The following is a 22,003-nucleotide window of genomic DNA, read 5'->3' as shown; positions in this document are numbered from 1 at the left end:
GGTATCTATCATGCAAAACCCATAAGAAAGTACTGCAGACTTGAAGAGAGGAAGGAGACATAACCACTCACTGAGCTCACGAAGCCTTAAGATCCAACTGGAGAGCAGTGTACTTGTATCCATTTCTGCTACTTTCCCATTGTCCTGCTTATGCTCCCTCACACCAATACTTTCCTGGTATTCTTTTGTATTCTGCACAAATTCCACACCATGTTTCTGAGGCCACCATGTTTCTGTGCCACTATAACACATTTAAGACTTAATCTAGATACCGTGTATCTTTTCCCAATACCAGTGGGCTAGAAAAAAAATGTAGGCACAGTAAAAGCCTGAAGAAAATATTATCATCTCCAAAATGTAAGTACAATTTATATGTATATTTAAAAGGAATTTTTGTTAATTTCTGTTTTGTTTAGAAACTAATTTTGTTGTCAGATACAAGTATTTTTTTCATTAAAGAAGACCTATGTGTATGCATAGCATGTTTATAGGAGAACAATAAGATGGAAGTTATTTTCCACAAGGACATTCTTTGTCATCAGCATTAGACAAGTCTCAGTGGTTTTCTCTTACAGGCAGAAGCACTATTAGAATACGGCATCATAATTCCCAAGCAACCTCAAAGGATGTCCTGTGATGCAAATGTTAGTTTTCTCCTTACTTTTCCCAGTTATCCATGGTGAATGTATAAAGTAAAATAAGAAAGCTGGATAATGTTATAAATATGTAAGACTAGAATACATGGCTTCACAAACTCAGAGAGAACCAAAACAACACTGTTAGTCCCCACTAATCAGATTGAATTGGCTACAGAAGAGGTTCCCAAACTGTACCCCACCACCTCTACCTTATTTGTGGGAAGAAGACTGCCAAGGAGCAGTGGTGCTGCAGTCTAGGCAGAAGCAATTAGGAACGATCTCAAGTGAAGTTATGTTATTATAAACACTGTGCTATCTTCCATCTGTGGAAGGCACACACTGGGACGTTCTGGCCAGTGGCTGCTCAGGCTGTCCTTCTTTTGATAAAAATGATTTTGGTTTTTGAAACATTTTCCAAAGTCTTTTCAGTTTTGTTTTGTTGGTTGTATAACACTCGGTGCCTCGGTGGTTTTGTCTTTGAATGTCTCCCCAACTTTTCTTTCCATTTCCTTTCCTCAGGCATTGTTTATTTTTAGAGGCAAGATTTCTTGCTGCAGTCTAGGCTGGCTTGAAACGTACTGTGTAGCCAAGACTGACTTCAAAGCTGAGGCAATTCTCCTGCTTCGGATTCTTAAATGCTGAAATTACAGGAGCGAGTTACCATACTTGGCTTTTATTTATTTTTTTATTCAATTCCCACACTTACATTTATGCCAATAATATTTTAACACATTTTACTCTAAATTAAAGATGTTTCCTTCCTTCTTTTCAAAACTATCATCAATATTTGGGTTATTATAATATATAAGCCACCAAAACCCAAAAAGATTGACTGTAAAAACACTCACACCAACAAAAGGCAGGTAACTTATTTGTTGTATTGCTTCACCCTAATTATATTAATAAATTGAGTATATAACCTCAAATTTCAAATGGAGGAAGATAGGAAATATGCACTTAGCATACTTTACATGAATAATGAAAGTAGATGCTTCTAAACCATGATCATTCTAATACAGAAATAAAAGACTAGCTGTCTCAACAACCACCACAGCCAGAAACTCTTCCACAGCCATAAAACCATGGGATTAAGCAAAATTTTTGACAAAAGGTATTAGCATATGTTTCAGCTATTAAGCACCAGTCATTTTATTTACCTACAACTTTTCTCTGCAAAAATCCAGCAAAACAGGGCTGGAACAATGATCGATTCAGGAGAGAGCTTGTATTACAAGCATAGAGACCTGAGTTCAGTCCCCTAGAACCTTCACCAAAAAAAGGAAAGGCAAGCAAGAAGCCAAGTACATTCAAACCTGAGTGCTGAGGCCTTCTGATGTCTATAGCTCACTGACCAATCATGCTACTGTGGAGCTCCAGCACAATAAAAGACTCTCAAAACACAAGGCACCGGAAGAATAGTAGCCAAGGTCATCATCTGACCTCCACACACTTCCCGTGCACCTGTGTGCTTCTTGACACGTGTGCACGTGCAGACACAAATTAGTGAACTAAAAAGAGGTTGGTGAAGTCTATCAGCTCTATCTGCTATGCAAGCTGGGTTTGTTGATTAAAAAAAAAAACACAGAAGTAGCTTGTTTAGAAGTAGCTTGTTTAGAAGTAGCTTTGTTTCTCTATAGAAAGCCTATGTTGGCCTTTCCGAGTAAATAGATCCCTTAATAAGTGATAAGCTCACAACTAAATCTATTTTCTTTCTGTCTTCCATAAAAGGGAAAACATTTACTTTCATCATTAAAACCATAATAGCTATAGTGTGATGCTTTCTCTCCAGCAGAGAGACAGGAGCAGAGAGATCTTTAGTTAGTTATGGCATGAAGACTCTAGCTGATAATCGTGACTCTTAGGGAGGCACTCCACTATAAACCACATGCTGAAAGGCCTTTATCTGAGTATTAGAATAAACATCAGAAACTACTGATTTAAACAGATTGCAAGAAATCGACTGCTGGTGCTGAGACAAAGGCAGCTTGATTTTGAAAGAAGAATCTGTAAATTTAGTAAAATAGAGCAGGACGCTTAAATTAAAAAAAAAAGTCAGTATACTGTAACATAATAATACATGCAAAATGCCTGTCATAGTTCAAAAGGGTCACTAATTCAGTTATGAAAATTATTGCAGAGTATTGCCTCATATTCAAAATATATTTACTGAAGTTTGATGATCTCTTTTACACAACAACAATTTATGGTAATAGAGATGATGATCAAATGTATATCATCAAGCAAAGCTTTCCCTATCCATATGTAAAATGTTAATTTAATTGGGTCAGCATTCTTTATCACCACTATTTCTACAGCAAACTATTAAGAAGAGAACTTTGAAAAAGGCCCCATCAAAAATAAAACAACAACAATAACAACAACAAAAATTCAGGCTCTTTTATCCTTACTATAAATATATCGATATGCATTTATCTATCAGTAGCATGTTCATTCAGGGCTTCAAGAGAACACTACACAGTTAAGCAGAGCCTACCTCAGGACACTTGAGGTTCGATTCTGCACATGATTTAGCAGAGCATGTGGCAGACGAGGGACCTTATCGGAAGTAGCACTTACAGGACAATGTGAACTTGTCCTGTCAGAAGACAAACAGAAATCTGCTTTTTCCACATGTCAGATGTCAGGAGCTCTTCAAAACAATTCTGAGATCAGAGAGGAGAACACACAGGTGTGTATTATGTCAACGAAAGAACCTGAAGGTGAGGGTGCAATCCGATCCCTGTTCCAGCACATTCTTGTGGGCATTTTAAACACTCTTCAAAAGAACAGGACACTAATGCTAACTTTTTAAAAACATCCCATATGTCATGAGAACCATTTGATAGCAATACTGTTCAAGGCACCTCTGTCTCCCACATCAGAATTGCAGTCGACTTCATACAAATCTATCTTATGTTTTCCAATGTCACCACCATGAACAATGAAATGGTATTAGCACATACATTTTGGTTATATCACAAGAACTACAAAACCCCACAGGATCGAGTAACAAATGCTTGAGAGCCAGTTCACATCAATGGCTGTTGGTCCTGGGAAAGGCATACTGCTCTATGGCTGGCATCATAAGCCTGGTGTAGCAGGATGGCAGCCAGGGCTTGCTAACGTGTTATTCCCGGACTCCATACATAAAACAGCTGTCCGTCACCTTTCACTCAGCAGCAGCAACCTCAGAAGCCTCCACTAATCTGTGCTGCATATCGGACATGGGGTAGAGGGGGAACGTTTCTTATTCTCTTATTCAGTACATTTGAAGAATGTTCATTTTTTTTCCTTTTTAATTTAGTTATTTTTGTATTCCCCTTTCTTACACCTTGTCTCACAACTCCAAATTGATGATTCCTCCAAAGTTAATATTCATAACAAAAAAATAAAAGCGGGGCAATGGTGGCACAGGCCTTTAATCCCAGCACTCGGGAAGCAGAGGCAGGAGGATCTCTGTGAGTTCGAGGCCAGCCTGGTCTACAAGTGCTAGTTCCAGGACAAGCTATAAAACTACAGAAAAACCCTGTCTCGGAAAAACAAAACAAAAACTTAATTTTCTTGAAAATTCAGGCTAGACACCCTCTCCCTCTCACTTGGTCTCAGAGCCTAGGAAACACCAGAAACAAAATGCTCTCCGAATGCTCCCTTGCCCCATTCACTCCTCCCTGTGAGCTGCCTTTGATTTTCATAGGCCGGCTCAGGAGTTGCCCCACCTGTGTGCTGGATCTCTCACTCCCAGATGGCTGGCTAGGTATCCCCTCCTGGGTGACAACAAAAGAGGCACTGGCCCAGTCTCAGGTCAGCTGAGCAAAGGCTTCAAGACAAAGAGACTGTGAGTTCACTGGGAAGAAACAGCAAGTGAGCTGAGAATCTGAGTGGTTTCGCTTACAGCTTTATAGCAGAACGTAGAAACTTACATACAAAACACGAAACCGGGCACCTCCTCTTACAAAAGACCAAGTCACACGTATAACAGGGTAACTGAACCCCAAACAGGTGTAAGAATCATGATTCCTAGCCTCAGCTATGTTACTGAGTTGGGAATCTGCAGTGCGCCTTTTTGAGGCAGGGGAAGTCAGCACAACAAAAAACGCTGACCATATAAGGCCCAGGTGGCAAGCACAGCAAGCATCTCAGGAAACAAGGGAAGATTTCCTTGGCTAAACACACCTGCCGAGATTAGCATTTTGGTCTGCAGGAAATGGCTATGACTTAGCTGATAACCCCCTTCCCTGGATGGGCAAACAGTGGGTGCTAATGGATGTGTCTAAAGAAAGGAACTACATGGATAGAATAAGAGCTGTCCTGCTAACTTCCTTCTATCCACTGACACCCACGACACAGTACACCTCCACTTCCAGCTCTACGCTTCCCAAGCCAGGATCTGGGGAAAGAACACGTAAGTCTTCTAATATCTAAAATCACAACAAATGAAAACAGATCCAAGCCTGCCGGGCCCAGAGCACAGGCAAGCACTTCTATTACACATTTGAGATCCTGTGATATATACAGGGTTCTTAATATATATTGATATAGATGTATGTGTGTGCCACTTGCTTGGCCCACCAAATTCAAGCCAATTTTAAGGTTGTGGTCTACATTTACATACTGACAGGATATTACGCACATTTCAAATTAGTTATGATTGTGAGTTTGCATTAATAAACGTACTCAGACAGGGATTAAATGAACTGAATGATTTTTGCTAGAAAAAGGGAGGTGGGAGGCAGTACATACAGCCATATTAGAGTGGCCTAGAAATAAGGGGTTTGAGATTATTTATGATAAGTGTATTTAAATAAAAGTCATATTTTATTTATATATATAGACTCAGTTGATAGTGTTTTTCTACTTGGTAACTGAACAGACTATGGGGCAACACAAAAAGAGGAAAATACTACAGTGTGGCAAACCAAATCCTTAACTTCACCTCGCACTAGGAGCTTTGGATTGTTGGCGAAGACAAAAAGTCTTAATATACAGAGATAATAGCATGCCCTAATATTTAGGGCTGTTTCCCAAAATTTTATTAGCCTTTACTGGAAGAAAAAAAAGAAAGGTTGTCTGATCCTAATTATGATATGCACTTTTCTATTCTAAACACTTCCAGTTCGTTTTGCTTTCAAATTACAGTATTAGGACTTGCAATCCACTCCCATTTTAGCTCATGTTAAGCTTCTAAGACTTACAAAGTTTCTAAGGGTTGAACAGTAAAGAACCGAAGCAATACACATCGGTGAGCGGTCTCAGAAGGCTACGATTATCTGCTCTTGGCTATTTACCACAACCTTCTGCACGCACGGCACTTTGGCTTTTTGTGCCATTTTTATGCACATCTGTTTGTGATGGGTAAGTAGAGTCCTTGCCAGTGATTTCTGAGTGATTGTGGTCAACTATTTGGTGGGAGGAAGGCAAGAAAAAGACCAATTACATTCAACAAGCTGTGGGTCAGGCTGGAGGAAGAGCTCGGTAGTAGAGTATTTTCCTTTCACATGCAAAGCCCTAGGTAAAATCCAGAGCGATATAGTGTGGGGTTGTAGGGGTTCTTCCAAGTCCCAGGGTTTTGATAATATCTGGTTCACTGTGGGATGCAGATGAGTCCTATGAAAGCTAGCTTCTCACAATCCTAATTCGGGTGGGGGTGGGGCGTTCCGTGCACATGCATCTGGAAGAAGAGGTCGATATTGTGTACCTTCGTCAATGGTTCTCTCTATTTTTGAGACAGAGCCTCTCACTAATTAGACTACACTAGCTGGTCAGCAAGCCCCAGGATTCTTCAGTTTCATGTCCTCCTTGCTGGAATGACAGGTGTATTTGCCATGTCTGACTTTCCAGGTTCGGAGGATCTGGATTTAGGTTGTCAGGTGAGCATCAAACACTTTATGGACTGAATCATCACTACCATCCTCAAATTCCATCTCGTCATTGGCAAGCAGTCATGTTGTTTTTCCTGAAGAGACAGGATTACTCAATTCATTTTGAAGGATTCATCTACAACTACTAATCAGTATAACCACAGTGCATTGGTCATTCTTCCTGGAAACAGTTCTTTCCATCAAAGCAGTCTCAAGCAAACCTCTTGCGGATTCCTGGGAATTTCTCGAGAGCCAGGTTTCTTGCAAACCCCATAATGTCTCCCTCAATCAAGATATCTCTTTCCTTGCTCTCATCACTGTAGTCAAATGGATTAATATCTTAAATATCACATTGAACCTTCATGCAGCAACTGATGGAAACAGAGGCAGAGACACACATTGGAGCCCTGGACTGAGCTCCCAAAGTCCAGTTGAAGAGTGGGAGGAATGAAAATAAGAGCAAAGAGGTTAAGACCATGATGGGCACACCCATTGAAACAGTCTACTTGAGCTAATGGGTGCTCACCCACTCCAGGCGGACTGGAAAGGAATAAGCATAGGACCAAACTAGTCCCTCTGAATGGGGTTGACAGTTGCATGGCTGTGGCAGACTGAGGGACCACTGACAGTGGAACCAGGATTAATCCCTATTGCTTTGTATTGACTTTTTGGGAACCTATTCTCTTTGGATGTATACCTTGCTACTTTGGACCTTCCCCAAAGCAATGTGCCTTACCTTTTCTGAGGAGTGGATTGGGGGTGGAGTGAGGGATATATGGAGTGAATGAGAGGAGGAGAGAGAGTGGGAACTGATTGGTATGTATAATGAAAAAAGATCATTTGTTTTCTTTTTAAAAAAGAAAAAGAAACAAACATTGCTGAACATAAAAAAAATAGAAAGTAAAAAAGTGGAGGAGCAAATGATAATTTTATTGAATATCCACTGGAGTGAATGTTACCTTCTTCTGTCAGTCAGTAGTGGTGTAGAACATGGATGATAAAATCCTTGAGTGTATTAAGGTCAGGGGTTTGTTTTCTTTTCTTTTTTTCTTTCTTTCTTTCTTTCCTTTCATTCTTTTTTACTTTCTATTTTTTATGTTCAGCAATGTTTGTTTTCTTTCCTTCACCATGCATGTTATAATTCTGAATCAGCTGTATGCTTTGGTTTTAGTGTTTCCATGAAACTTTATCATGATTTATACTTAACATTTTAAAAGTTGGATATATTTTTTTCTGGTATGTGTCTCTCTTATTGAAGTTACTATATTTATTTACATGAGTTACGCAAGTCGCTATTAATTTGAATTAAATGTTTGATTGTTGTAAACAAGTTATTTAGTCACATTGAATATTCATGCCTCCATGTATAAATGAGGATGAAATAATCCTTATTTACATATATAGAAAGCTCACATTAGCATGGATGCTGTTTGCTCCATAAAAGTTACAGCAGTTCATATAATATTATTAGGGGCAGTATATGAACAAAGAGTTTTCATTTTGAAAGTTAACTAGCCCAGTTAAGGATTCAATGATGATTTAAATCTCTCCAACGCTTTTAAGACATTAACACTTGTAAGTATAAAAAGCTTTAAGGAAGTTTTACATTAGCAATCTATCTACTACCCTAGTGGACGAAAAGCCAACCTAACTATAGCATAAAACCATTAAAGAGCATTTGAAATGGATTCTGCAGGGTACAAAATAACCTGATCTCTCCAACAAATTCAGCAGTTTACCCCTAGAATTTTACTGTATATAAAGGGTTGCAAATTACGGTAGGACTTTAGAGAAGAGATGGGCTTGCTAATTGCTGTTTTCCAGTTCTACATACACTTTAAAAACTCTTTTTGAGTGCTTCCTAAACATTTTAAAATTTACACTAAATGTTGCATCAGCCTATGCATCTTTTCTTCACCTCCCTTTATACTGCAACAACTCAGATCTTTTAGCTGTTGGTATTGATAACTAAATCAGAGTAGACATCAACTTGTAATAGTGACTGTATAAAAGAGGAGAGCAGTGGAACACTCTGAATTAGCAAGGAGAAGTCTTAATATAACACAAAGCCAAAAGCAAAAAGCCAAAGACTGATACTGTTAATGTATTTGAAGTGGTTTGAAACAAAAGGGCCTCCAAAGGCAGTGGCACTATTAGGAAGTATGGCCTTGTTGGAGTAGGTGTATGCTTTTTGGAGTAAGTATGTCACTGTGGGATTGGGCTTTGAGGTCTCCTTTGCTGATGCTACAGACCATATCATGTTGGCTGTAGGTCAAGATTTATGACTCTCAGCTCCTTTTCCAGCATCATGTCTTCCTGAACTCAACCATGTTGTACTCACCATGATGATAATGGACTAAACCTCTGAAAATGTAAGCCAACTCCAACTAAATGTTTATCCTTGTAAGAGCTGCTATGGTTGTGGTATCTCTTCACAGCAGTAGAAACCCTAACTAAGATAGGACTTGAATACTTACTTAGAAAATGTGTTAGAAATTGATCATGTTCTCTATTATCTTTCCACCTTAAATAAATAAATAGGTGATAAGAAATATAAAGCAAACTTAGTCATAGTCAACAAGTGAGTGAATATCCAACACAGTTAAATGATGAAAGATTTATATCCTGAGCTGTCATCAGGGTCATGTACATAAAACACTAACATAATTATAACAAAGGCTTGCTGAAATGCATCCAAAATAGTGCTATCTAAATCATAGAAAAGTAGTATAAGTGCTTGGAAACCCATAACTAGACTCTCACTCCTAATAACCATTAAAAAGATATGTTTACTTAGTTCCTGTGAAACAGGTCCAATAATTTGTATAGAAACTCAGGGGAGTAGATGGTGAAAACAATGAAAATTCCAATAGAAATCACGATTGTTCTTAATGTTTGGGGCGTTAGCCTAAAAATGAGGTTTGAGTTCAGTAACAGCTTCTTGGCACTTCACAAGTATACTCTCACAACCCCATCTTGTGTAATGTAGAATGGTCTGTCACTTAAGATAAATAGAATAATGTCTAAGGAAATATGTTTAACAACAGAATAACAATGTGCTGGTGCCAAGGCCATGATTATTTATACCAATGTAAAGCTTCATGGAAAAAGAAATACGTAAATGAAGACTCCATCATTTCTTCATTCATGCTAATGCACACTTGTAATTCATAATTATTTCTAAATAAGTAAGAAGGCATATAACTGTAAGGCCACCATCTGATCATGCCCATGCATTTCTTTATTTCTATTACCAAATAAGTGATTGTCAGGCAATACAGAAACACAACTAGCCAACTACCATGGCTTCAACACACTTTGCATTATGTGAAGGAGTGTGGCTTTCACAGCATCTCAATAATATATTTAGGCATTCCTATGCTATACATGTAAATTTTGACCCATAAGAAATTCTGCAGTCCAGGATATCTGAAAGCATAATGGGAACAAAAACTGGACAAAAAGAATGAAATGAAGGAGATTAAGATGTTACCTTATAAGATGTCCTCAGATATGAGGATTCATTACACACCCCCTCGCAACACTTCAGAAAGAGGAAAGTAAGATTGTGAATGGCTGCAGTGTGGATAGCTTGTCAAAGAGTTTAAAGCGGGAGGAAAGTTTTCTCAGGACAGAGATGCAGATGTGTCCGTTATCATTCTTAGTTCTGCTCATGGGCTGATGGAGATGACTCTGCCGAGGAGATTGTGGTTATGCCCACTACTCTCTCTACATCGCCATGCAGGAGCTGCTCTAATAAGGAGGAGCTAAAGGTCACAGAGTTAGAAGGAGGAGAAACTGAGGTTTAAACACAGAGAGTCTAACTCCAAAACCTGACCCAGCATTGAGATGCGCCTTCCACCAGGAGTCATTCCTCCCAGTGCATCTGCAGAGTGTTTCTGACCCATGTCCAATGAAAAGGAATTTGAGCTCCTACTTGCATCTGCATTATTCTTTGGTCTTAAAAGTGTTTTTAATCTCTTCCTTTGAAGTGAATTTTAATGAGCCTTTAATTGTCAAAGGACTGCATAAATATTCATTAGACATTAAGAGCAGCTCTTTCTGCGGCCTGAAAGCCGGGAGACAAAGCAGTCAGGCTCCCAGGCAGAGCAGATGTGAAGTAGGACCGTGAGCATTCAGTTTTAAAGTCAATGTTTGCCTCAATGACTCGTATTATCAGAACACTTAATGATGCTCAATAAAAACACTCTGACTTTTGACTTTATAAGTTGTTCTCAAGAAATGTTGACCATTTATTTTATCTCTCATCCAGTCGTGAATGATCCAAAATATTTCACCAGCTTTTTCTAAAGCCCTTTGTACCAGTGACTAGTACAAAGGTCATGATGTTGGGGGTAGAGGGGGAACATGTTTGACCTAAGACAACAAGGCAAGTCTTGGTACCATGAAAGTCTCACAACCTTTTCCACATTAGATCTGGGTCTCTAAAGAAATTATTGCATGTTTCATAAACCAAACACAGCAGTCAGAAGCCAGCTTCTCTCTCTAGTTTGGAGTCATGACCCTGGTTACTCCTGGCTGTCAAAGTTTAGCTGATGCTCATTAGGGATTTGGGCAATGCCAGGCTTCCTGAGGTCAAAGTATGAATCAGCTGCATTCACTCACTCAAACAAAGCTCTCTGAAATCACCTCCTGTGATTCACCATTGAAAGCAACCTGGAAAAGAGAAAGCCATGGCTGTGCCTTCCAGCGGGACCGCAGTGACAACCACTGAATTATTATTTTGTTTCCCTGACCATGAAACACTGTAGATAGGAGTCTATAATGTGTATTCTAAAAACAGACAGAATTTGAAAGGAACTAGGTCATCATTAACATATAACCAGAAATGACAAATAAGATTTAGATTTAAGATTTGAGATTTTTCAACACTAAATAAATTAAGAGTATAACTATGTTGTTTTAAATGGGTCCCCACTTTTATATATATAATCATTTCCATTAAAAACCAAACATAGATTACTTTAATCTGATGTGGCTTTGAACACTTAATTTAAATAAAGTTGTTAACCAAATATTTTTAATTTTGTCTTTCATTCTAAAATGATTAGAATCAACCAAATACAGTTTACATTTTGCTGTCTGTATATTTTTTATTTCCATAAGTATAGGTGGGATTTCGGGACAAAGAACCAGAAGTATGCCAGCAAAGATAATTTAGCAAGGTGAAATAATTACATTCACAAGGGTTGTTCTCAGTGCTATCGTCTTTTCTCTCTTCCTTCTTCATGCCAGTCCCTTTCCTCCTTCCCTTCCCTTCCCTGTCCTTTCATTTCCCTTCATTCTCCTATGCAACATCTCTTACCCCAGCCTCCTGAGTGCTGGTATTACAGAAAAGCACCACCATGCACAGCCCGTGCTGTCAAATAAAAAATAAAATCGAACTTCGCTTGCCAATCACAACTAATAAATATTTTATAACACTTCAAGGTCATCTGCTATAGAGCAAGCTCAAGGCCATCCTGGGCTACATAAAGCCTTGTCTCAGAGAAAGAGAAAGAGAGAGGATAAGGGGACAAAGGAGGGAGGGAAAGGGAGAGAGATGAATGAATGAATGAGTAAAAAATCTGGGCACAAATTGCTATAGTAATATTTTTTCTAGAAGCCAATACCTGATACTGAATTCATCAACCCCAGGTTCTTTTCTTTACCAGTATATGGTATTATGTTGGATCAACATAAAATAAAGACAGAACAAGCCTTTGTTGGTTCATTGTTTCATGATTAATATTTGCTACTATATAAACAAACCAGGGAGGCTATTAAAGTATATACTTTTCATCTTGGCAATTTAAGAGTTTAAAATTCAGATTAAACTTAATTTTTATGACAGATATTAAGCTTCTCTACACAATGATCTCTATGGTATTTTTGCTTTTCAATGGAGTGGCAACATGTCCATGCAGCCATTTAAATCTTCACTTTTAGTACAGTATTCAGTTAATTATGAGACACTCAGTACTTAGAGGGGCTTTGTGTTAGATGATTTTGTCTGATGTGAGGTCTCCAAGCATGCTGAACACAGGCTAAGTCCAGATGTTTGGTAGGAAAAGCACATTTTCAATTTATGATGGACTTAGAATGTAACGTCCTCATAAATTGAGGAACATGTACATGTGAAAAAGTCTTGATACACCCACATAAATCTTTCCTTTAAAAAAACTATATTAAGGGGTTCCCAACATTTATCTTCTATTTCTTTCTATATACATGAATATAATTAGTTTATGTGTGTGTGCACATGTGTAAGTGATGGAGCATACATGTGTGTCTCTGGAGGCTACAAGTAAACATCAAGCATCTTCCTCAGTTGGTGTCCATCTTATATTTTCTATTTACATGTATGTGTATGCAGGTGCCTATACAGAAGTGTACACCAGCATGTGGCAGCTCAAGGTTTCTGCTGGGGAGTCTTCCTCCCCAACTCTCCTCCCTTATTCTTTCACGTTCAATCAAACGCAAAGCTCACCCACATTGGTAGTCTTCCTAGAGAGCTTGCTCTGTGGATTCCATCTTTGTCTTTCAAGACTGGAATCATAGGCACCTGTCATATCCACAAAGTTGTACATGGATTCTGGGGATCTGAACTCTTGTTCTCTTGCTTACCCCACAATCACTTTAACCACTGAGTCACCTCCTTGCCCTCTACATTATAGTTAAGGCAGGATCTCTTACTGAAGCTGGAGTTTGCCAAGGGATTAACTAAGCTGGATCACAAGCGTATGACACCACATCCTGCTTTATTGCGATGCTAGGGATACACACTCCAGTCTGCATGCTTGCATGACAAACTCTTCACTGATTGAAACCATCTCCCTAGCCACTTCCGCTTCTTTAGAATGTCCAATATGCCCTGTCTCTGTGGAATCTAGAGATTCCTGCCCAGAACATTTTCTGACTACATAAATTTGAGGGCATTTTAAGTAGGTTATTTAGGGCCAGCAAGATGACTCAGTGTATAAAAGTGCTTGTTGCCAAGTCTGGGGACCTGAATTCAATTCCTTGAAGTCATATGGTATTAGAAAAAAACTGATTGTCTCAGCTTGTCCTCTCATTTCTGTGTGCACACAAAAACACCAAATAAATGCAATAGGACTTTTAAAATAGGTTATTTTGAAAATTAATTTTATGGTTCAACTTAACTGGGGGCAGGAGTAAAAAGACAGACCTTTAAAATTATTAAATTATTTGGAAGCATTGATGCCAGAAAATTAATTCCATTATTTTAATTCAATTCAATTATTCAATCAAAAATTAAAATAAATGCAGGTCCATGCACTGAAAATTACCAGTAAATTCAGGAGCAAATAGGAAAAGATTACCAATGTAGTTTCATAGATGTCTACCACCATTCACCAAATGACATAAAAGTGTGATTGGACCAATGAAAGAGGGTTGAAACATTTGAAAAGAAGATGGCAGGTGGGGAAATACTCTTTCAAGGATGCCAAGATCTCAGATTAACTAAGAGCCAGAGATATGGTTGGTATTATCAATGTCATCTCCATATGGAAAATTGAGCCGAGAAAGTATTATATTACTATACTTGCTACCTAAGGATATAGAGACTTTGTCAAAAAACATGAGCATAGAAACAATCTAGGTTGGCTATACTATCCTGATTGCTGTTGTTCTTATTAATGTAAAGTAAAACAAATAAGCCCACACGAGCCATGTTTCTCTTGATTATAAATGGGGTATGAAAATAAATAGTTCATGTAAACAAAGTGGATTATATTGATCTACCCTATAACCTGAAGTGATATGAAGAATTCATCAAGGAATTTACTACATACATTAAAATTAGCAACCATCAACATAGCTAAGACTACAACATTCTGGCTGGAATGGTGGCAGCATGTTGGAGCCACATAGTAACATCCTCAGCTCCAAACGTGAAGTCACATAAATATTGCAATGACCACAAACTACTCTCTGTGAACCTCTGACTTGTGTTCTATTATCTCACCAAACTGATGAGTTCTTGTGTCATCTGTAAAACTGTTAGTATTGGTGTGGCTTTTACAATCTGAGTGGAGACCAGAGTTCTCCAACATAACATGGTAGTCACCTTGCTCTACTCGATATCTCAAGTTAAAAGTTGATTGAAGTGTACCATAAAATATGGAGTCAAACTCTTCTTGGGGATCTCATGGGCTTCAATGTTAATAGCACATCTTTCTAAACTAATTTATTAAAGCAAGGCGCATCACTGCTCAAATGTGTATTCTGGACCATCGAGGGAAAACTGATGCTGGCGATGTCCCTGAACTGGATTATCATAGAGCTATTGCTCCATGGGAGTTTGCTGAGATCAACTAAAATACTGTCGTGTGTTCTAGAAACAAGCCGAGATGTCCAGCTTCTTCCAACCTGTGAAGCTGGCCGTGATAATATGACTATACCAATGTATTGAGATGTGCTCTAGTTATCCTCTCCTGGATCACTTTGTAGTCCATGACATGAGACCATTCCTGGGAATATCTCTGAAGCAGTAGACAAAAGACTGCCAGAGTTGCAAGGTCACTAGGCTGACCCAGAGAGATATAAAGGCTAAAACATGAGCATTATCCCTACCACCTGCCACTCTGGTCTCTGGGAGTGGCGGAAAACAGCTTGTCACCACTGGGCATTGACATTTAATATTAACTAATGGGCTCATGATAATAATGCAACACAAAATCTTAAAGGAAAATTCCTGTGGGTCATTTGTGTGGCAAGTTGTTAACTAGTTTTTAAAAATGAGTACTTTGTAAAGGAAGCAAGTTGATCAAAAATCTGTCACAGTATTTTGAGACCCATTAAGAGAAATTTAATAAAGGGGCAGGGATTCAGAGCATTTCTGTGGGGTGTTACGCTTTTTGTGTATGTGTGTGACTTGTGTAAAGGTAAGAGATCAACATCCATTGTCTTCTAAATTCACTCTTCACATTATTGTTAAGATAGGGTCTCTCATTGAACCAGAAACTCACCAGTTTGGCTCTATTGTCTGGCCGCCACACTCGTAGATCTGTTTATCTCTACTTTCCCACACCAGCAGTGGGGTTACAGGCAGGTTACAGGCAGGCATCACTACACCCATATTTACATCGTGCTAGGATCTAAACTCAAGGTTTTGTGTCTTTACTGCAAAACACTAGGCTATAATACAGGTGCTCTCTGAGGGTGTTCATATTGGAATAAGTAGAAGCAAAGCCTTCACACTTTAATGAAGACAGGTATACTCAGAACAGTAGCTTTCAAAATCATACTGCAGGGCACTGACAGGTTGAAGGTATTCGCAGCATAAGCCAGGCAACCTGAGTTTGAACACTAGAACCCAGGTAAAGGTAGAAGAAGAGCACCAACTTCAAAGGATTGTCCTGAGATCTCCACATGCAAGGGTGAAATTTCCACCCTTATATAGATGAGCATACAACTATATCTCTCTCACACACACATATGCACACATTAAAAATAATAGGAAATTTTAAAGCAATACTTTTTTTTTAAAGTCAAACTGAAGACTTGCTTTCCTGATTCTGGTCCAGAGCCTGCTGGTCTCTGATATAAAACACAGTATCAGGCTTTCTGAGTCTCTACTTTATCATTCACAGATACTGGGACTTTAATCATGTGACACAATTCCTTACAATCTGTTTATAGAGATACACACACACACAATTATATGTGTCTCAGAGAACTCACAGAAATCCAATTATTCTAAAGTTTATGAAGTGTGTTAAATAGCCAGGTGCTTTGAATTTTAATTAAATCCAAGCTATGTTGGATCTTTGAATTATGATTCTCACAATTCCTCCCAACATGAAAGCAAATAACTGTGATTTCCCTGCTAGTAATAAACCAGAATCATGCCCTCCTGATGGCAATCCAGGCAATATGGCCTCTGTGGCTTCCAAACCCCACTGAGTCTTCAATGAGAGCTAAGAACTAGAGAGCACCAACATCAGAGCTTACTGCAAAGTGGGGGCAGGAGCTGACGACGGAAGGGTTCTGATCAGCTATCAGGTAAAGGATGTCACCCACAACTTAGATGAACATTGATTAGATTGGGTAATTTTGTCTTCCTTTCTACAAATTTTCATAAATTTTCTGTCTCTATTCTGGCCCAGCAATCTGTATCAAGTAGCCTTTCCACCAGCATGGTTCCTTTGCGAAATCAAATCGTTTAATAAATTACTAGACTGAAGACCATTTCAAGATGCCTAACTCTCCCCTACTAAATAAGGTAACAAAATCACCAGAGGGATGAGGGCTATTGGCAAAAATCTCAACTTCAAAATACATAAAAATGTGCTTGTGAAGAACAAACTATTAATAACTGTGTGTTGTTTCATGCATACATGCCAAGAGTCTTATTTGAACACATTTAAACCTTTAAAAATTTGCATGTATTCTGAATGTTTTTGCTAAAGGAATTACTCATTCCAGTGACTAAAGGAAAAATGTACTTCAACATGTTTTCAATAAAAGATAGTGATTATAAAAGCAAAACACAGAGTCTCAGTTTAGCCAGACAAGGCAAAGGTAAATTTTATGTACTCTAATGGTACTTAGATTTGCATCTTCTTATTTCAATGATGACCCAAGAAAAACTAACCAAGGAAAAAATACTAACAGAGAAATACAATGTCTTATGGCTTACCACCATGACCATGGCAACTCTTAAGAAGAAAATATCTAATTGAGGGACTTGCTTACAGTTTCAGAGGTTCAGTCCATTACTATCATGGTGGGGAGCATGGTGACATGCAGGCAGATGAGGTGCTAGAACGTAGACAGCTACAACAGTAAGTCACGTGAGTCACTGGGCGGTATCCTGAGAATATTAAACCTCATAGTCCATCCCCACTGTGACACACTTCCTCCAGACGGTGTGGCCCAGATTAAAGGTGTACTCTCCAGTCTCAAGGTCTGGATTAAAGGTGTATTATCCACCCTTGTCCAACAAGACCACACTTCCTCCAACAAGGTCACATGTCCTAATATTGCCACTCCCTATAAGATTATGGGTGCCAAATAATTCAAACTACCACATACAGGAATTTGTTTTCTCTCTTCCTATAATATTTCTCTTATTACTACTTTTAAATATAGGATAAGCATATGTAAAAATGCCAATGATTGGAAACCCTTGCTCTGGCATAGGAAAATGTGCTATGAGGCCACTGGCTTACTCAAGGCTACCTGACAGTACTCCTGGACTCAAGACGAATGTGTATTCAACTAATCATTTAACACTCAGAAAACTCAACTATACATAAAACTAACAGTATATCTGAAACAATTCCACCTGTTTCCTAATGTCTCTTATCTATCTATCTATCTATCTATCTATCTATCTATCTATCAATCAATCTATCTATCTATCTATCATCGATCTATCTCTTTTTTAAAAAGAGAAGTCTTGGGGTTTCATTAAGTTATCCATACTAATACCAAATTAACAATTATCCTACCGCAACTCTGCAAAATGCTGGGATTATAGATACACACTACCATGCGCCACTTAATCTACTTTCTTTAGTATTCTCTGATGCAAAACACCATCATTTATCCAGTTTCCAGTGTCTCAAACAATCACAGTCACAGACAACTCCATGGTCATTTTCACTAAATTGTCCAGAACATAATAATTTCATGTTAATCCTTTATGTATTTCTGTCATTCTTCCTTGCATCTCTGTTGACCCCACCGAAAGGTGTTAAACAAGGTCCTCATCATTTCTGCTCTGAAGATCATCACTAACATTTCAGCATCTCTTCTCTAGTCCTACCTTCCCTATCTTTATACTACAACTAGAATTATATTTCCTAAAATGTGCCCTGCTTCAATCACTAGGCAATAATTTACTGAGCTCTTCACAGGTTCCAGACTCTGACCACACACTGTCCTAATCCAAGAACAATGGAAAGGAACCAATACAATTCTTTGCCAACAGAGAGCTTTCCATCATTTCGGGGGGGAGAAACAGAGACAGAATAACATGAACAGATGTAAATCTTTGTAAGTGCTGTGGGGAGAAAATGGAGAAAACAGACAAGGCATGTTGGAAACTGTTATTTCAGAGGATGGCTAGAATTTCCTCACTATTAAGTCATCTTTGCAAAGAAAGATAAGAAGGACAGTGATCCATAAAGAAAAGTAAGTGTTCTGGACAGAGAGAATAGCAAGCTGAATCCTTGAGACACACATGTGTTATAAGGAAGCAGCTGGGCTTAACTTGTTCAACAAGAGAAGGAGTGAAAACAGAGAAGAAATGGAGGAGACCTGATGGAAGGCTGGTTGGAAACATTCACTCTGACTGCTGAGATAATTTCTCGGTACCTCCATCTATGACTACCGTTCATCTCCTCTTACTCCCACCAATCAAACTGCACCAGGACCATTTTCGGTCACTCCTTGCAGGAGGTATTTGACCATGGTATGGAGGGAAAATGGTCCAGTCTAACCTTCAAACAGCTGGCCACTGCCCTCACAGGATGCTTGCCTCTGTCAAAGGGCAACAAAGAACAGTGCCTGAAGACCCAATTTGGGACTGTTAAAATAATTTTCTAATGAATTACATATATTGCGTAAGAGATGAAGAAAGGTTAGGATGACGCAAAGGGGTCTTTCTTAATCCATTAAAAGGGTGGAGCGGCTATTAACTTAAAGAGGGAGACAATGAGAACTAGAATTCTGTTATTTTGTCTATAACTTATTACATGGATCTATGTGACCTACAAGAAAAGCACATGCTTCCGTATCTGAGTGGCCACACACCTTCTCATCATCCATCCCTGCTTGCTACCTCAGGTCACCTGCCCCGTCTACAGCACTGACATCAACTGTTCGGTTCTCCCCTTGCCACAACTATAAGATCTCTGAACTCCTGTTTGTGTGAATCTCCCCACATGAAATACATTTAATTTTGCTCTTTTTCAAGATAGGCACTCATCAGCCCTTAGCTCTCAATTGGGTTGATACTTTCTTTCCAGTCATTTACATTCTGCTCTTTTCTCAAACTATTCTCTGTATCCATACACTATTAACTACACAATGTGGCCCCATTGTGGGCTATCTTTCTTGAATGCAGAGCATACAACATGAGAAATTTGCCTGTGTTGTAGTGGTGTGATAAATGAAAAAAAGTGCTTCTTGTGTTTTAAAGACGTAGTAACACTGCCCACAACTAACTTTTTATATGAAACATTTCAGTATTTTATCTCAACTAGTAAAGGATTTTAACAGTGATAGTCAAACACAAGTAAGTACTTAGCACCAGAGAGCAAACATAAAATCCATATTTTCTTATTCCCATCAAAAACAAAAAGGTTTTTTTCCCCAAATAGATAGCTCTTAGACGAGAGCTAGGTGTAATACACTCTAAGGCATTTTGTAAGGTTAGGTAGATCAAGAAGGAACTTTCTATGGAAACACAATGTCATGGCCTTCTGGTGGTAAACAAAATTCATTCCAATTATGATCAAAACTACTTTGAAAGTGGGAGTTTAATAACTGGATTTTTGTGAAGCCAAACCCACCTCAGCCCTACAGATAAAAGACCTCTTACTTTTCTGCACTTGTGATGATGCAGCATCTTTGTGCCATATTAGATGCTCCAGAAGTTGTGGGAGAACTATTTGATCATCTAAGTTTAAGATCATCTTAGGCAATATATAAGAACTCCACAAAAGAAATAATCCCTTTTCACACACCATCTCTTATTTATTTTGATATATCTTGGTAATATTTACCTAATGCTGTGCATTCAATATTGACATTCACTTTGATGAAAACCGTGACCATTAATTTTAGATTAAGCATAGGTTTCTGTTGGGTAAACTTCTTGGCTGACTAGGTTTTCTGAGTCTAGCCATTTGCATTTGGAACAAATGTGTTATTCCAGAAAATGCCAACACGTCATGTGTTCTTGATATGTAATAAGATTACCAGAGAAATGAAAATATCTAAAATGCAAAACATACTTGGGAAAAAATTACACAGTAAAATAACCTAAGGAATGTGCTTAGCTATTTTTTAAGACTATTAGGGTTTCCTGAGGATTTAATAGCAAGATTAGGTCTAAAAAAGATACATAAAATACTTTACATTTAATAAATATAATAGTGCACATAGTAAAGTACCTTTAATCATAGTTTAATCATAGTCAATAAAAATTATTCCTCTGAAACTTCCAAATACTTACATAGTTATACAAGAACCATTTAATCAAAAGAAACTACAAGCCAAAATGCTTTTTAAAGTATATGAATTAATCAGATAACAGATATTATAACATTTTTATTCATACTTAAACAGCAATCTCTTTACTAGAAAAACATGGTGGAAGACTCTCCTGAACTCTATACAACCCCCCTGAAGCATTCTACAGCTGATCACCAATGCTCCCTCAATTCCCCCACCTGTGGGATGAAGTACAGTCATTGCACCTGACACCCAGTACCCCAGCATCATCTAGAAAGGTGCTCCTCAAACTTTACTGTGTGCCAAAATTACCTGTCCGCCCATTAACATGCATTTCTCTGAGGCTTTTGAGACTCAATAGATCTAAGTTAGGAACTCCAAATTTCTTTTATTAACAGGTTTCCACATAGTGCTAACAGTAGGGCATGATTTAAACAGTGTTGTTTCTTTGCAGTCTTGTTTTGGTGACTTCCAGTTCCCCTTACCACACAGAGCCTTAGCTTCTCACATTCTCACTGTTTAGCTTTTGCTCACATGCTTCAACCACTCTGTCTACAGTTGCTATAGTTAGAAGGAAAGCACTTTCCTCGATCTCCACTGTGGAGGGTAAGTACATTTCCAAATGTACTACAGAATGAACTGCATTTCTGTATATTAATGCTGCCACTCTTGTGTGTCAACCCATTCTGAGACAGCTTCAGCACACGGTGTGAATTCTGATACATAAACTTGAAAACCCGAGGTTGATCTCCATTTCTACCCATGCCCATGAAAGAGAAAAGGATAAAAAATAATAATCCATAAAAATATGTTTTTGTTATGACTATGAGATCCTCCTACTTCAGACAGACTTGTTATTGTGAATGAGGTCTCAACCAGGCACTATTCTGTGTTCAACTACATCACTAACAGCAAAGAAATGAACACTTAATCTCAGGAATGAGCCTTCTCTCAGATAGCTACTTCAGTGTGGGTTTAAGAAGCCGTGTTAAAGGCTGATGGGCAAGTTAAATGGCTAGGCTCTCAGTTACACATGGCAGCTGTCTAGTGAGATACTGTTTCCCTCAACCTGAGCAAGACAGAACAATTGCAGGTGGACTCCTCCTGGTATGTTAGCAAAGGAAAACGAACCCAATCGAAACCAAGACTAACAACTTAATCACGGTCTTTTATATAAACTAAGTAATAAAATGATAAACTATCTCACTAAATTTCAGGCTTTAAATACAAAACAATTAACATCATGAAAAGCAAACAGTAGTCAAGATAGGAGCCCTAAGTTAATATTTTAATTGT

General features: G+C 38.4%; 1 protein-coding gene across 8 annotated transcripts in view; it reads right to left on the bottom strand.

Annotated features, from left to right (window-relative positions):
* The window catches only part of Bmpr1b (bone morphogenetic protein receptor type 1B), a 301,493-nt gene that overhangs the window by 53,079 nt on the left and 226,411 nt on the right, over positions 1 to 22,003 (bottom strand). For 2 of the 8 annotated variants that reach the window (XM_085677633.2, XM_085677635.2), the window contains exon 1: positions 3,133 to 3,282. The exons of the other annotated variants lie outside the window; for them this stretch is intronic. The gene's annotated coding sequence lies outside the window, so the exon portion shown is untranslated. Of the gene's footprint in view, positions 1 to 3,132; positions 3,283 to 22,003 lie in introns of those variants that run through there. 8 annotated transcript variants of the gene reach the window in all.

This window comes from Myodes glareolus, chromosome 17, assembly GCF_982192425.1.
Source record: "Myodes glareolus chromosome 17, mMyoGla1.1, whole genome shotgun sequence".
Taxonomy (NCBI): Eukaryota; Metazoa; Chordata; class Mammalia; order Rodentia; family Cricetidae; genus Myodes; species Myodes glareolus.
Note: the sequence above shows the minus strand (reverse complement) of the source record. Positions and strands in the feature narration are given on the sequence as shown.